General features: G+C 40.2%; 1 protein-coding gene and 1 pseudogene across 2 annotated transcripts in view; one reads left to right on the top strand and one right to left on the bottom strand.

Moving 5' to 3' along the window:
- SPIDR (scaffold protein involved in DNA repair) overlaps positions 1 to 12,858 on the top strand; it is a 455,986-nt gene that overhangs the window by 55,423 nt on the left and 387,705 nt on the right. The window lies entirely within an intron of this gene.
- The window catches only part of LOC133758183 (ras-related protein Rab-5B-like), a 64,255-nt pseudogene that overhangs the window by 2,122 nt on the left and 49,275 nt on the right, over positions 1 to 12,858 (bottom strand).

Genomic DNA, 12,858 nt, shown 5'->3' with positions numbered 1-12,858 from the left:
TGGTTTGCTCAATTGTGTCCTATAATTCCTATTTAGTTCCTCTCTTAAAATACACTTACATTACTAAAGTAGCATATTGAAGCATAACATACTACTCTGTTGTTCAAAAGTGACTCAAAGAGTGGTTTTTCCTAGTGGGCATTGAGAGACGTTACCATATATAGACAAGGTCCTTTTGGATGGATGATCTGCCCTATCACACTGCTGTTCTCTCTGGCCTCAACTTCTTTCTCCTTTTCTTCCTTTCCATTGCTCATATATGAAAACAAATCCATTAATTTTCTTTCTCTTCTCAAGTACAGTCTCTTCCAAATACTGATAACTGTCAAATCTTTTTCTATTTCCGGTTGCTCTCCTCAATTCCATATGGGTATAGCAGCCTGATTTCATCTTTGTGGATACCCTGAAGTTTCGAAGCCGTATCCTTTCTTTTAAAAATTTATTTCATTTATGGGGGGAGGAAGGCATACACATACACACACACAGACACACAGAGTGAGACAGAGGGGGAGAGAGAGCGCGCAAGCATGCATGTTCTTTCTTGCTGGTTTACTCACCAGATGCTCACAAGGCTGGGGCAGAAGTGTAACCAGATCTCCCCTGTGGGTGGCAGGAACCCAATTATTTGAGATACCCCTCTCCCTCCAAGAAAGCTAGAACTGTAAATTGAATGCAGGTACTCCATCATGAGATGCAGACATTTTAACCACGAGGCTATAAATATCTGTTCCCTCTTTGAGTTAATAGAAAAAGTTTGAAAGCTACTGCTCAGAGGAATTTTCATACATGCCCAGAGGAAATATGTGATGGCACAGCAGACAATAATAACTTCTCTTTGTGATGTTGACTTTTGGTACCTTAGTAAGTATAGATTATTAATGTGACTATCCATATCCTTCAGTTGACAGCATTCCCCATGGTTGCCTGGATTTTCAATTTATTTAATCAGTGTCTTCCATAAAAGTTTCCTGTAGAGGGCAGCAGAGCCATAGCAGTGAGTTGTATTCATAACCTACATTTTTCAGAAAGTGTGAAGGAAATTGGAGTTAGGTGAGCTTTGTTATGTAATTTTTATGTACTTAGTAACCTTTTTGCAAATATGAATTAATAGACGTAATAAATAGCAGATAACTCAAGTGAGGTTCAGGCTTTTGATAGGAAGCTTTACAACAGAAACTATCAGCCACAGATAAATAATCTGAAAATAGTCCGTAGTTTTAAGGAGAAAGCAAGTGTGATTTTCAAATTTGCAATATGGATTCACTGTTATAAAACAGAAGTTTTCTTTGTATTCTTACCAGTACTGATAGAAAAAAAAATGATTCAGTAATTTATAAATGATGGAACTGTGGAAAAATTTAACAAAACAAGAATAAACGATATTTTTTATTCTTTTTTTTTTTTATTTTTTGACAGGCAGAGTGGATAGTGAGAGAGAGAGACAGAGAGAAAGGTCTTCCTTTTTGCCGTTGGTTCACCCTCCAATGGCCGCCGCGGTAGGCGCGCTGCGGCCGGCGCACCGCGCTGATCCGATGGCAGGAGCCAGGTGCTTCTCCTGGTCTCCCATGGGGTGCAGGGCCCAAGCACTTGGGCCATCCTCCACTGCACTCCCTGGCCACAGCAGAGAGCCGGCCTGGAAGAGGGGCAACCGGGACAGGATCGGTGCCCCGACCGGGACTAGAACCCGGTGTGCCGGCGCCGCAAGGCGGAGGATTAGCCTGTTAAGCCACGGCGCCGGCCGATATTTTTTATTCTTACAAGGAGATATTATCACACTTTAGAAAGTGAACTGACAAAGTCTTAAAGCATTTTTTAATTTAATGATAATAGTTTTGATTCTGTTGCTCAATTTTTTATTGTAAAATATACATCATAGAAAAGTTTCCACTTTGACCTTTTTTTTAAGATTTTTTATTTATTTGAGAGGTAGAGTTACAGAGTGAGGGAGACAGTGAGAAAGGTCTTCTATCTGCTGGTTCACTCCCCCAAATGGCTGCAATGGCTGGAGCTGGGCCAATCCGGAGCCAGGAGCTTCCTCCAGGTCGCCCATGCAGGTGCAAGGGACCCAAGCCCTGTGGCCATCCTGTACTGCTTTCCCAGCTCATAGCAAAGAACTAGAATGGAAGAGGAGCAGCCCGGACACGAATTGGCACACATATGGGATGCCGGTGCCACAGGTAGGGGTGCAGCCTACCACGCCACAGAGCCAGCTCCCACCTTGACTGTTTTTTTGTTTGTTTGTTTGTTTTCACAGGCAGAGTAGATAGAGAGAGAGAGAGAGAGAGAGACAGAGAGAAAGGTCTTCCTTTGCCATTGGTTCACCCTCCAATGGCCGCTGCCGCCAGCGCACTGCGCTGATCCAAAAGCAGGAGCCAGGCACTTATCCTGGTCTCCCATGGGGTGCAGGGCCCAAGCACTTGGGCCATCCTCCACTGCACTCCCGGGCCATAGCAGAGAGCTGGCCTGGAAGAGGGGCAACCGGGACAGAATCCAGCGCCCCGACCGGGACTAGAACCCAGTGTGCCAGCGCCGCTAGGCGGAGGATTAGCCTGTTGAGCCACAGCACCGGCGACTGTTTTAATGTATACAATTCAGTGTTAGTAAATACATCTCTAATGCTGTGCAAGCATCATCTCTTTCCATCTTCCAAAGCTGAAGCTCCATACCCTGTAACTCCCATTTCTCCTTCTCTTCCACTCCTGTCAGTCACCATTCTACTTTCTATGATTTTTTTCTACTATAGCTGCTTCATAGGAGTAGTATCATATAGTATGTCTTTTTTTAAAAAATTATTTATTTATTTATTTTGAAAGAATTACAGGAAGAGAGAGAGACAGAGATCAATCAGTATTCTACCTGCTGGTTCACTCCCCAGGTGGCCCGTGCTGAACCAGGCTGAAGCAAGCAGCCAGGAGCTTCATTTGGATCTCCATGTAGGCACCCAAACAATCGGGCCGTCTTCTGCTACTTTTCCCAAGTGTATTAGGAGGGAGGTGGATCAAAAGTCTTCTTGTGGCTGGCTTATTTCACCAAACATCATGTCCTCAGGAGTCATTCGTGTTATAAGAATTTCCTTCTTTTTTAAGGCTTAATGGTATTCTGTTGTATGTTTATAATACATTTTACTTAATTTGTGGCCTAAAGTGGAGTACCCTGGAAAATTATATTGAGGAGAGCATGTATACTGATGTGGTTGGATATAGGGTATATGTCTGTTAGATATAGTTGATTGATTGTGTTTCAATTCTCTGTTTACTTTCTTTTTGTCTGATTTGTCTGTATTGAGAGTAGGGTATTGATTTCTTTTTTTTTTTTTTTAAGTTTCTTTATAGAAACTTTCTTTCTTTCTTTCTTTCTTTCTTTTTTTTTTTGACAGGCAGAGTGGATAGTGAGAGAGACAGAGAGAAAGGTCCTCCTTTTTGCCGTTGGTTCACCCTCCAATGGCTGCCGCGGCCGGCGGATTGCGCTGATCTGAAGCCAGGAGCCAGGTGCTTCTCCTGGTCTCCCATGCGGGTGCAGGGCCCAGGGACCCGGGCCATAGCAGAGAGCTGGCCTGGAAGAGGGGCAACCGGGATAGAATCTGGTGCCCCAACCAGGACTAGAACCCGGTGTGCCGGCGCCGCAAGGCGGAGGATTAGCCTGTTAAGCCACGACGCCGGCCAAGAGTAGGGTATTGATTTCATTAACTTATTCTAGAACTTTCTTTTTTAACCATTAAATTCTGTCAGTTATGTACACACATTTTAAGGCCTCCTATTAGGTACTTTTCTGTTCTTGCTGCATTGAACCTTTTATTAATATATAATTAAAAGCTATTTTTCTGACATTTTAAAAAAGATTTATTTTATTTATTTGAAAGAGTTACAGAGAGAGGTGGACACACACACACACACACACACACAGGTCTTCCATCCACTGGTTTACTCCCCAAATGGCCAAAACAGCTAGAGCTGAGCTGATCCAAAGCCAGGATCCAGGAGCTTCTTCCTAGTCTCCTATGTGAGTGCAGAGGTCCAAGGTTTTGGGTCATCCTCCCCTGCTTTCCTAGACACTTTAGCAGAGAGCTGGTTTGGAAGTAAAGCAGCCAGGACTTGAACCAGCACCTGTATCGGATATCTGCACTGCAGTTTGTGGCTTTAACCTGTTGTGCCACAGCTCCTTTCTGACGTTTTGATAGTCACTTCTGCTGTCTCATGGTTACTATGTACATGGAGTATCTTTTTCCATCCTTTCATGAACAAGTCTTGGGTGTAAAGTGAGACTAACATAGACAACTTAGAGTTGGATCCTGTTTGTTTCATTGTTGTTGTTTTTTAATCCATCCCAATCCCTGTCTTTTTGTTTATAGAGTTTTTAAAATTTATTTTCTATATGCTTTCTTGCTTTTTTTGTCTCTTGCTTCTTGCATTATGAAAATTATTATTATTATTATTTTTTTTTGACAGGCAGAGTGGATAGTGAGAGAGAGAGACAGAGAGAAAGGTCTTCCTTTTTGCCGTTGGTTCACCCTCCAATGGCCGCTTCGGCCGGCGCATCATGCCGATCCGAAGCTAGGAGCCAGGTGCTTCTCCTGGTCTCCCATGCAGGTGCAGGGCCCAAGCACTTGGGCCATCCTCCACTGCCTTCCCGGGCCATAGCAGAGAGCTGGCCTGGAAGAGGGGCAACCGGGATAGAATCCGGCGCCCCAACTGAGACTAGAACCCGGTGTGCCAGCGCTGCAAGGTGGAGAATCAGCCTGTTAAGCCACAGCGCCGGCCGTATTATGAAATTTTTATCATGAAACATTTGAAATCCTTTTTCATTTCTTTTTGTGTATATTTTATAACTGTTTTCTTTGTGTAGTCATTGGGATTACACTTAACATCCTAAAATTTTAATACTGTACTTTGAATTTATACCAACTTAACTTTAATAACATGCTGAGAACTGCTTCTTAACAGCTCCATCCACAACCTTTCAGGCTGTTGATGTTACAAAACAGTGTCTTTTTGCATTGCATGTTCTATATTATAAACTAATAATTCTTTGACATGTATCAGTCTCTCAAATGATGTAGGAAACAATCTGTGGAATTGCAAGTCAACATTATAATACTACTTTTTAGACTGATAATTAAAAAAAGATATTACTTTCTTAAATCAGGTAGAAAACAAAAAAGTATTGTTACAATAATACTAGCTTTTTTAGTTCCTTATATTTACCTTTATGGAGATCTTTATTTTTCAGTTAGCTTTTAATTACCATCTGATGTCCTTTCATTTGAACCTACAGGACTCCCCTGAGCCTATTATACATGGCAAATGTACTGATCCATTAGTTTTTGTTTATCTAGGAATGTCTTAATTTCTTCCTTACTTTTGAAAGACAGTTTTGCCAGCTGCAGTTAGTATTCTTGGCTCAGGTTTTTGTTTTTTCCCTTTACAATGTGGGCCCATTGCCTCTAGCCTTCAAAGTTTCTGGTAAGAAATCTGCTGCTAATCTTACTTAAATACCTTCTATTTAACAAATGATTTCTGTCTTCCTGCTTTCAAGGTTGTTTGTCTTTTGAAAATTTGATTATAACATGTCTGGGTGTGGGTCTCTTTGAGTTTATTTTGCTCTGAGTTTGTTGAGCTTGTTGGAATATTTTATTCATGTCTTTCTTCAAGTTTGAGAAGTCTCCAGCTACTCTTTTTTTTAAGATTTATTTATTTATTTGAAATGCAGTTACAGAGAGGCAGAGAGAGATCTTCCATCTGCTGGTTCACTCCCCAGATGGCCACAACAGCTGGAGCTACAATGATCCAATGCCAGGAGCCAGGAGCTTCTTTCGGGTCTCCCACACAAGTGCAGGGGCCCAAGGATTAGGGCCACCATCTTCTGCTTTCCCAGCCCATAGCAGAGAACTGGATTGGAAGTGGAGCAGCCAGGACATGAACCAGTGCCCTTAATGGGATGCCGGCACTGCAGGCGGCAGCTTTATCTGCTACGCCACAGAGCTGGCCCTTCTCGCCACTCTTTAAATATTCTTTCTCTCTTTCTTATAAGCCCAAAATGTGTATGTTAGTCTGTTTCGTGATCTGTTAGTTTCCAAGCAGTTTTCTTCAGTTCTTTTCCTTCTATTCCTCAGAATCAATAATATCTATTGTCTTGTCTTTAAATTTACTAATTCTTTTCTTCTGCTTTCTGAAATTTACCTTTGAATTCATCTACTGAATTTTTCATTTTCATTGATAGGCTTTTCAGCTCCAAATTTTATTTTTGACTTCTTTTTAGTTTTCCTGTCTCCTTGTGGATATTAAAATTCATACACTACTTTATGCCTTTCTCCATATCTTCCTTTACTTCTTTGAACATCTTTAAAGTGATGGTTTTAAAGTCCTTGTCTAGAAAATCTGGTATCACGTCTTTCATAGACAGATTCTGTTGATTTACTTTCTTCTGTGAATGGGCTGTACTTTCTGTGCCTTGTTTTTTTTTTTTTGAAAGTTGGTTGGACATTTGAATCTAATAATGTGGTCGATTATTAAGTCCAAATTGTCTCTCCTCCCCAGGAATGGTTTTTTTTTTGTTGTTTGTTTGTTTGTTTTGTTTTGTTTTCACTGTTTTTCTTTAATCTATTTTATTATTGTAGGTTGTTTCTATGCAAATATCCACCTGAGATAATTTAAGGTCTTCTCATTCTTTTTTGAGCCTGCACTTTTCCCTTCATGAATCCACATACTGTTTATTTATTTGGAAGGGAGGGAGAGAGAGAGAGAGATTGATCTGTCCATCTTGCATCTGTTGGTTCACCTTCCATATGCCCATAACAGGCCAAAACAAAGACCTTGGAACTTGATCCAGGTTTTCCATATGGGTGGCAGGAACCCAAGTACTTGGGCTATCATTCTTGCTTCCCAAATTACACATGATCAGGGAGCTGGAATGAAGAGTTGAACCAGAACTTGAACCTAGGTACTGGGATATGAAATGCAGAATACCTGCTATGCCAAAAAACTGCCCCAGTATTTACTTTTTAATGTCTTGATCTTTATTTTCTGGATCCCAAAAGAGGGGAAAGAAAAAATTCAAGGATGGGAAAAGAAAGCACATTAGCTCTTTAAATCTCCAGAGAGTCATTTTGCTAGAGTGGGAAAGTCTTGCCACAGTGTTGGGGGGTGGGAGGGGTGTAACAACAGTGATTACTTGCCTTTCTCTACACCTCTGTGATCAGAAGCATAAGTCAGGGATTAAAGCCCTCATTCATATTTTGAAAATGAGGTCCTTTTTGCCCACTGTGGTTCTTTTAAGGTACATGAAAGCTGTTCCTGGGAACACATGCACAACTGCCTGCCATGAGGCTGATCATGATAAGGGGTAGCTGCTGTTGTGCTGAAACCTGAAATTAACCAAAATTACTTAAATTTATTGTTCAGGTCTTCCCCTGAGAGCCACAAACCTTCACTAGACCCTAGGGATCCAAACCAGTTACATAGAACAGATTCTGCCATTGTAATTATTTTCTAGGTGGGGACAGAGATTCCTTATAGTTCTTGCTCTGTCTTCTGCCTAGAATCCTCTGATAACATACTTATATGTGAGGATTGGAAGCATGCATTTTAGAAACCCTCTTTGATGTTAATTAAGTTTGTATTTTTAAAAAAGTGACAAAGGGAATAATGAAGTTTAATTTTTCTTTGTAAAGATTTATTTATTTACTTGGAATGTGGAGAGTTACAGAGAGGCAGAGACAGAGAGAAAGAGATAGCTTCCATTGACTGATTCAATCCCCAAATGGCTGCTGTAACCAGAACTGGGCTGACCCAAAGCCAAGAGCCAGAAGTGCCTTCAGGGTCTCCCATGTGGGTACAGGGGCCCAAGCACTAGGGCCATCTTCTACAGCTTTCCCAGGCCATAGCAGAAAGCTGGATCAGAAGTAGAGCAGCCGGGACTCAAACCAGTGCCCATATGGGATGCTGGCACTGCAGGCAGTGGCTTTATCTGCTGTGTCACAGTGCCGGGCCCAAGACTAAAGATTTTTTTTTTTTTTAAGATTTATTCAGTTATTTGAGGTCTTCCATCTGCTGGTTGACTCCCCAGATCGCTGCAGAGCTATGCCAATCTGATGCTAGGAGCCAAGAGCTTCTTCTGGGTCTCCCACATGGTGCAGGGGCCCAAGGACTTGGGCCATCCTCCACCACCTTTCCAGGTCCCAGCAGAGCACTAGATAGGAGATGGAGAAGCCGGGACTCGAACTGGCACCCATATGGGATGCCAGCACTGTAGACAGTGGCTTTATTCATTAAGCCATAGTGCTGGCCTCAAGACTGAAGATTTTAATTGTGCTTTTCATGTAAGTTTATTTTAGAGATTATATTAAACATAGAAACATTACATTTAGAAAAACTAATTCATATTCCAGTGTGTTCTCAAGGTAGAAAAGAGAAATGTTGAAGAATTTATCGAAGAGTCTCTGCACTTTTGTCATTATTTTACATTATAATTCATGTGCTGTGTACTGTTTATAATCATATCACATAGTAGCAATTTTTGGCTTTTAATCTTTTTATGAAAATGAGCATTATATGTACCAAATACTATTTGTATCATCTGTGCCAGAGATTTTATCTTTCCAACAGCCCACTTATTGTTTGGCTGAACTTCAGCTTATGAGATAGAACATAGGTTTTGTAAACTGCCCTTTTGCTTGGCATAAATCTTCTTCCTCTTTTACCTTGTCATCCCATTTTTCTTCATTGCTTTTTTTTCTTTTACTTTCTTTCATTTCCCAAATATTTCTGTTTTCTGATATATGAAGTTCTAGAATAGGGAAAGACTAGAAAATATTGTTACAACCATATAATATTTAAAAGTCATAATTTAATTCACCATAGGTCTGACTTTTATACTCCTCTAATTTTCTAATAATAATACCATCTCATTAAAGTGATCAGTGTCAGTTCATAGTTGATCATAATGATAGGATTAAGAGTCAAAGGGATCACATAAACAAGACTAGTGTCTGCTAAGACTAAGTGATAGAATTAAAATGGAGAGAACAATCCAACATGGGAAGTGGGATACACAGCAGACTCATAGTTTGGCAGATGTCCTAAATAGCACTCTGGCCTCAGAATCAGCCCTTAACGCATTCGGATCTGGCTGAAGAGACCATGAGAGTATTTTAGGCAAGGAAAGCCAAGACACTCTGGGGGGGGAAAAAAAAAAGACCTAAATGAAAGATCTCTGTGAGTGAGATCCCAGTGGAAAGAATGGGGCCATCAAAAAAGGAGGTACCTTTCTCTGAAGGGAGGAGAGAACTTCCACTTTGACTATGACCCTGTTGGAATAAGATCGAAGTTGGCAAACTCAAGAGGCTTCCATAGCCTTGGCAGCTCATGATAAGAGCCTAGGGTGATTATTGACGTCATAAATAAGAGTGTCAATTGTTAAATTAACAACAGGAGTCACTGTGCACTTACTCCCCATGTAGGATCTCTGTCCTTAATGTGTTGTACTATGTGAATTAACGGTAAAACTAGTACTCAAACAGTACTTTATACTTTGTGTTTCTGTGTGGGTGCAAACTGTTGAAATCTTTACTTAGTATATACTTAATTGATCTTCTGTATATAAAGATAATTGAAAATGAATCTTGATGTGAATGGGATGGGAGAGGGAATGGGAGATGAGATGGTTGTGGGTGGAAGGGAGGTTATAGGGGTGGAAAGCTACTATAATCCAAAAGTTGTACTTTGGAAATTTATATTTATTAAATGAAAGTTTAAAAAAATAGTATATTTGAAATAAAAAGTTGATTATTTAGGGTGACAGAGATTGAGGAAGAAAAAAAGAGTTGGTAAACTTCTTAAGTCAGTAGAAATTATTTTTTTTTAAAGATTTATTTATTTACTTAAAAGTCAGAGTTACACAGAAAGAGAAGGAGAGGCAGAGAAAGAGAGAGGTGTCTTCCATCTGCTGGTTCACTCCCCAGGTGGCTGCAACAGCTGGAGCTGTGCCAATCCGAAGCCAGGAACCAGGAGTTTCTTCTGGGTCTCCCATATTGGTGCAGGGCCCCATGGACTCAGGCCATCTTCTACTGCTTTCCCAGGCCATAGCAGAGAGCTGGATTGGAAGTGGAGCAGCCAGGACTCGAACCGGTGCCCATATCAGATGCTGGCACCGCAGGCAGCGGCTTTTACCTGCTATGCCACAATACTAACCCCAGAAATTATTTTTTTAATGAGATTTATTTGAAAGTCAGAGTTACAGAAAGAGAGAGACAGAGAGCTCTTCTATCCACTTGTTTTCTCCCCAGATGGCCACAACAGCCAGGTCTGGGCCAAGCTGAAGCCAGGAACTTGGAACTTCATTCAGGTCTTCCAGATAGGTAGCAGGGGCCTATATGCTTGGGCCATCTTCTACTGGTTTTTCAAGGCCATTAGCAGGGAGCTGGATTGAATATGAAGCAGCCAGGACATGAACTGTTGCCCATGTAGGATGCCATTGTCACAGGCAGCAACTTTACCCTGTACTCCACAACACTGGTCCTGAAATTATTCATTCTTAGAAAGTGATAAATGGTATTTCAAAAATTGAAGCTAGCCTCAGTGACTGGTAGAACAGTGTCAGTATTTGTGCTGTATATATTAGACCTTTGGAAATATCAAGTTGGTCACTGCCTGACCTTTTTAATTTATTTTTTAAGTTTCACAAGGTCTAATACATGTGTTGTTTGAGTGCTAGAAGTAGAGGACAGGGAACTTTGGCACAAATTTTTCAAGAAATAATGGCTGACAATTTATGTAAATTAGTGAGAACAGTTTATATATTCAAGAATGTCAATGAATTCCAAAATAGAGAAATACAATAAAGTAGGACTTGGGCAAATTATGATGAAGCTGTTTGAAATGATGCTTTCCAAATAAGAACAATTGAAAGCACCCAATGAAATAAGTCTGTAACCAGTGATAGCTGACTGTGTATGTAGGTAGTCATCAAAACTCTTTGATTTAGAGAGTCTGAAATTGCAAGAGTGGGTGTACAATGCCTCCTTTTGCCTTCTGGGTTCATTTCCAGTTGTAAAATAGTGCAGATGCTATCAGAACACTTTTGACAATTTTGGCCTGGACATGAGATATAAAATGCTCCAGTATTTACTCTTTTGGAGACAGAAACAGGCCTTGCACATCTTAGACTCCTGTCTTAACTGTCTCTTACCCATGCTTGGTCTTGGGCAAGTTTTCAGCTTTTTTTAGACTCAACCAGCTTGTCTGTTAACTGACTTTAATAGCCTATTCCTCACATAGTTAACTTAAAAATTGGTGAGTCACAGAACACAATACACTAGCACGTAGAAGACATTCAAGCAATGTCAGGTTCATTTTAGTTTGCAGGTAGACATTCCTGTGTTTAAAATAGATTCAGAAACACAATTAGTCTTTTATTCCTTTGGCATTCCTTTAAAGTCTGAATGATTACAAAACTGGTAGGCACTCGCCTACTGTCTACTACTGTTTCTGCTCTCCAAGGTCTGGTTGCATCCCGATTGGGAATTATTAAACATTTGTATGAAATAATATTTTAACTTCTGTTTGTATCAACAGTCCTTTTCTTGAATTTTAGTTTACTGATCTGGTAATTCTGTAACTTTTACAATGCTAAAATGTTGTTATCTAACGATCTATTCTGGTTATATTAGTAGAAATATATATTTATATTTGTCTCCAGAGACCTTATTCCACAGATCATGATATAAAAGTCTAATTTATTAGATTAGCTTATAAAATTAAAATTTAATTGATTGGAAAGACATACATACAAACACAGACACACCTTGTGTTTGCTAGTTCACTCCCCAAATGTATGCAACTACTGTGGCTTGGCCAATCCAAGGCCAGGAGCTTGGAACTGAATCCAGGTTTCATGGGTAGCAGAGACCCAGCCGCTTGCACTGCTGCCTCCCTAAGCATGCATTAGCAAGAAGCTGGAATCAGATATGGAGCCAGAACTTGAACGCAGGTACTCTGATACGGAATGCAAGTGCCCCTTGTGGCATTGTATCTGCTATACAAAGTACCCACCACCTGAAGTAAATTTATTATAGATGTTATCTCAATCTTTATCATACTAAAGTATTTTTCAAATGTTATTTATACTTATTCATATCTTGTCTGACATCACATAACTAGAGAATGGGAGTTGTCACTTGGATACATCTCTGTGTGATTCTAAGTGTGGTTCTCTGAGCTGTTTGCTGTACAGCCTCTCCTTTCCTTCTCTGAGTCCCACTTTCTTGTGTGTGCATGTTTTAATTCTCTACCAGCTCTTTTTATGGTACCAATGTGCTAGCTCACTCCAGATTTAAAAAAAGAGCTTCTCTACATCTTCTATTTTAAGACAAATTGGGAGGTATTTGGTCATCTTTGCTGGAATTTGAAGTTAGTTCTTTTAATGACCACTTTTTGATGTTTACATAAGAAGTTTCATATTTTTAAAAAAGTTTAATAACACATTAAAGCAATTAACACCTATGTTACTAATGATCTTTCCTGTTGTGTTGGATCCTTTGGTTAAGTGGTTCTGAACTCTATAAATGAGAAATTTCCTTCAATAGGGTTTTTATGGCTGATTGACCAAGAATTTGCAAGGTGAAGAATCCTAAGATGATTATATATACTACTTTGCATTGGAATGTCTTGAGAGAAAATGGTAGTTGTGTTTGGTTTGCTAGGGCTACCATGACAAAACAGCACAGACTGTGTGGCTAAAACAACAAATTAATTTTCTTACAGTCTTGAGGGCCAGAAGTCTTAGAAGCTGGCAGAATTGGTTATCCTTAAGGCCTTTCTCCGTGGCTTACAGATGGTGGCCTTCTGGCTGTGTCTTCACATGGCT

Source organism: Lepus europaeus, chromosome 4 (genome assembly GCF_033115175.1).
Source record: "Lepus europaeus isolate LE1 chromosome 4, mLepTim1.pri, whole genome shotgun sequence".
Taxonomy (NCBI): Eukaryota; Metazoa; Chordata; class Mammalia; order Lagomorpha; family Leporidae; genus Lepus; species Lepus europaeus.
This window is presented reverse-complemented; position numbering and strand designations above follow the sequence as displayed.